Source organism: Triticum urartu, chromosome 7A (genome assembly GCF_056163025.1).
Source record: "Triticum urartu cultivar PI428250 chromosome 7A, HENAU_Tu73, whole genome shotgun sequence".
NCBI classification, from domain to species: Eukaryota; Viridiplantae; Streptophyta; class Magnoliopsida; order Poales; family Poaceae; genus Triticum; species Triticum urartu.
In genome coordinates, this window is record NC_141879.1 from 76,297,301 (window position 1) to 76,302,068 (window position 4,768).

General features: G+C 51.7%; 1 long non-coding RNA gene across 1 annotated transcript; it reads left to right on the top strand.

Moving 5' to 3' along the window:
- The first annotated feature begins 573 nt into the window (after positions 1-573).
- On the top strand, positions 574-3,653 carry LOC147957947 (uncharacterized). Its single transcript, XR_015612358.1, has 3 exons — positions 574-831; positions 1,987-2,061; positions 3,356-3,653. It is a non-coding gene; the product is annotated as an uncharacterized LOC147957947 (long non-coding RNA).
- Positions 3,654-4,768: the final 1,115 nt, after the last annotated feature.

Below are 4,768 nucleotides of genomic sequence, written 5' to 3' on the forward strand. Positions count from 1 at the left end.
TGATGCCCGGATAGTTACGCTACAGTAATTCTCTGCTAATGATGCCACGTCACTTCAATTACTGTTGTTAATCTTTCGTTAGTACAAAACCGATTCAAAATCAATTCAAAATATGGCAAACAACAAAAGTTTTCAAACATAGAAACAAAAATGTTCGGAGTGAACCAAATATTGCACAGATAATTATGGTGGAGAAGCCACACCTTTTTAAAATGTTTAAATACTATGAGATGAATAAAACACTAGCAAAAAACAATTATATAAGTGCTATTAAATATAAACAAATATTAAACTAGTTTATTTAGTCACTAAAAACTTTTTTTCAACTCCAATTTAGGTGTGGACTTTAACTTATTATTAAACTATAACTGTTAAAGAAATAAAATAAAACAGTAAAGGAAAATAAATAAAAGAAAAGAAAACACAAAAAACAGAAGACAATCAACCCCCCCCCCCCCCCCCGCTGGGCCAAGTGGCCCAGCTGGCCCCAGCCGCCCGATTGGGCCGGCCCACCCCGACGCCCTACTAGGTCGCCCCGACCCCCCCGGTCAAACCCTAACTGCTACCCCCCTCCCCACGTCGCCACTCCTTCCTCCCGATCCGATCTGGATCGGCTTCGATCCCGTGCCCCCGCCGCTCGACGCCGGGCTTGGTCCACCGCGCCCTCCGCTCGCCCCCGACACCAGCACCGATCGACCACGCCACCGTCACCCGGAACGCTGCCTCGCCGTCTTCCTCCTCGACAGCACGCCGCAGCCGCTCGCCTCCCCATCGCCCGGTCGTCCCTGTCGTCCTCCTCACGCCCCGCTGCCCAGTTCCCTACGGCCCCCTGTGAGCTCCCCTTCCCCTCGCATAGTCACCCCGCGACCACGCCGTCCCGCACACGCACGCCGCCGCGCCTAGCCCGCTCCCTACCGCGCGGCTCCTCCTTCGGCTTCCCTCTGCTTCCCTGCCTCCGACACGCTCCGGCCGCGCCCTGGCAGCGCGCCCTCGCGCCGGCCCGCGCCCTCCTGGCCTCGCCCCGCGTTGCTATGGACTGCAGCCGCACGTGCCCTCCTACCCACGGTCGCTCCTGCTGCTGCTTGCTCCCGACCGTCCCATGCATCGCGTCCCGCAAGCAGAAGCGCCGCCACCGCCCCGCTCAACGCCACCGCCTCTACGCTCCACCTCCGACCGCCCCACGACCACCACCCGGTTCGCTGTTGAACGGGATTTCCAACGCCGCCACCCCTGTGAGCTCCCGTGGCCGGAGTCGGCCTACCGGCAATCGCCGGAGCCGCCGGATTAGCACCGGTGGTTACTGAACCCATTAACACCCCCACTGCCACAGACACGTGGGCCCCCACCATTGTTAATTACTTAATTAAAATAACACAATCCCTAACCTGAGTCTATGACAAACTGGGCCCACTAACTAATTAGACTATTTTAAATAAATAGAACTTGTTAACAAACTGTCTCACTAACAGTGGGGACCCACTGGTCAGTTTGACCAGTCAATGGTCAAAGTCAAACGTTGACTGCTGACTCAGACCCCCTGCCCCCACCTGACATACCCATACACACTTCTGGGTACACTTCCTGTGTACCCATAGCATTTAAATACTAATCTATTTACGAATTAAATTAAATCTAGAAATTAGAAAATCATTTTAAAACTTTGAAAATTCAATACAAACTAAACCGTAGCTCGGATGGAAAAACTTTATACATGAAAGTTGCTTAGAACGATGAGACGAATCCGGATATGCAGCCCGTTCGTCCGCCACGCATCCCTAGCATAGCAAACACGCAACTTTCCCCCCTCCGATTCGTCTGTCCGAAAACATGAAACACCGGGGATACTTTCCCGGATGTTTCCCCCCTTCACCGGTACCACCTCGTACCGCGTTAGGGGACATCTAGCATCACGCTTTGTCATGTCATGCATCTTCATGCATTTGTTTGCGTTATATTTATTGTTTCTTCCCCCTCTTCTCTCGCTAGACATCGAGACCGACGCTGCTGCTACCCAGTACGACTACGGTGTTGACGACCCCTCTCTCTTGCCAGAGCAACCAGGCAAGCCCCCCCTTTGATCACCAGATATCGCCTACTCTTCTCTATACTGCTTGCATTAGAGTAGTGTAGTATGTTACTGCTTTCCGTTATTCCTATCCTGATGCATAGCTTGTCCTTGCTACTACTGTTGTTACCATTACCTGCTATCCTACTGCTTAGTATAGGATGCTAGTGTTCCATCAGTGGCCCTACACTCTTGTCCGTCTGCCATGCTATGGTACTGGGCCGTGATCACTTCGGGAGGTGATCACGGGCATCTACAATATTCTTTACACTGTTACATTACCTGTGGTACTATTCGGAGATGGGGGCTGAAGGGGCAGGTGGTTCCACCCAGGTAGTGGTGGGCCTGGGTTCCCGACGGCCCCCGACTGTTACTTTGAGGCGGAGCGACAGGGCAGGTTGAGACCACATAGGAGAGAGGTGGGCCTGGCCCTGGTCGGCGTTCGCGGATACTTAACACGTTTAACGAGATCTTGGTATTTGATCTGAGTCTGGCTACTGGTCTATACGCACTAACCATCTACGCGGGAGTAGTTATGGGTATCCCGGCGTCGTGGTATCAGCCGAAGCCTTCGTGATGTCAGCGACTGAGTGGCGCGCGCCGGATTGGACTGGAAGGCCACTAGGCTAGGTCTGCTTTCGGCCGCGTTCGCAATGTGCAGGTGTGCTAAGGGCGATGGGCCCAGACCCCTGGGCGCTTAGATTTAGACCGGCGTGCTGACCTCTCTGTTGGACTAGGTGGGGCTGCGACGTGTTGATCTTCCGAGGCCGGGCATGACCCAGGAAAGTGTGTCCGGCCAAATGGGATCGAGCGTGTTGGGGTATGTGGTGCACCCCTGCAGGGAAGTTAATCTATTCGAATAGCCGTGATCTTCGGTAACAGGACGACTTGGAGTTGTACCTTGACCTTATGACAACTAGAACCGGATACTTAATAAAACACACCCTTCCAAGTGCCAGATACAACCGGTGATCGCTCTCTCACAGGGCGACGAGGAGAGGATCGATGGTTAGGGTTATGCTATGCGATACTACTTGGAGGACTTCAGTCTAATCTCTTCTACATGCTGCAAGGTGGAGGTTACCAGAAGCGTAGTCTTCGAAGGGACTAGCTATCCCCCTCTTATTCCGGCTTTCTGCAGTTCAGTCCACATATAACAGCCTTATTCCATTTGATACCAATGCATACATATGTAGTATAGCTCCTTGCTTGCGAGTACTTTGGATGAGTACTCACGGTTGCTTTGTCCCTCTTTTCCCCCTATCCCTTCTACCTGGTTGTCGCAACCAGATGTTGGAGCCCAGGAGCCAGACGCCACCTTCGACGACGGCTCCTACTACACCGGAGGTGCCTACTACTACGTGATGCCTGCTGACGACGACCAGGAGTAGTTTAGGAGGATCCCAGGCAGGAGGCCTGCGCCTCTTACGATCTGTATCCCAGTTTGTGCTAGCCTTCTTAAGGCAAACTTGTTTAACTTATGTCTGTACTCAGATATTGTTGCTTCCGCTGACTCGTCTATGATCGAGCTCTTGTATTCGAGCCCTCGAGGCCCCTGGCTTGTAATATGATGCTTGTATGACTTATTTTATTTGTAGAGTTGTGTTGTGATATCTTCCGTGAGTCCCTGATCTTGATCGTACACGTTTGCGTGTATGATTAGTGTACGATTAAATCGGGGGCATCACACCTAGGGTGCCCCCTGCCTCCGTATATAAAGGATCCAAGGGGGGGGTGCGGCCGGCCCTAGAGGAGGAGCGCAGGAGGAGTCCTACTCTCCTACCGGGAGTAGGACTCCCCTCCCTTTTCCTTGTCCAAGTAGGAGAGGTGGAAGGAGAGAAGGAAAGGGGGCGCGCCGCCCCTGCCTCCTTGTCCAATTCAGACTAGGGGGAGAGGGGGCGCGTGGCCTGCCCTGGCAGCCCCTTCCTCTTCTCCACTTTAGGCCCATGAGGCCCATTAACCCCCCGGGGGGGTCCGCTAACCCCCCGGTGCTCCTGTTTTATCCGAAACTTCCCCGGAACGCTTCCGGTGTTCGAATATAGTCATCCAATATATCAATCTTTATGTCTTGACCATTTCGAGACTCCTCGTCATGTCCATGATCACATCCGGGACTCCGAACTAACTTCGGTACATCAAAATGCATAAACTCATAATAACTGTCATCGTAACGTTAAGCGTGCGGACCCTACGGTTCGAGAACAATGTAGACATGACTGAGACAAATCTCCGGTCAATAACCAATAGCGGGACCTGGATGCCCATATTGGCTCCTACATATTCTACGAAGATCTTTATCGGTCAGACCGCATAACAACATACGTTGTTCCCTTTGTCATCGGTATGTTACTTGCCCGAGATTCGATCGTCGGTATCCAATACCTAGTTCAATCTCGTTACTGGCAAGTCTCTTTACTCGTTCCGTAATACATCATCTCGCAACTAAATTATTAGTTGTAATGCTTGCAAGGCTTATGTGATGTGCATTACCGAGAGGGCCCAGAGATACCTCTCCGACAATCAGAGTGACAAATCCTAATCTCGAAATATGCCAACCCAACATCTACCTTTGGAGACACCTGTAGAGCTCCTTTATAATCACCCATTTACGTTGTGACGTTTGGTAGCACACAAAGTGTTCCTCCGGCAAACGGGAGTTGCATAATCTCATAGTCATAGGAACATGTATAAGTCATGAAGAAA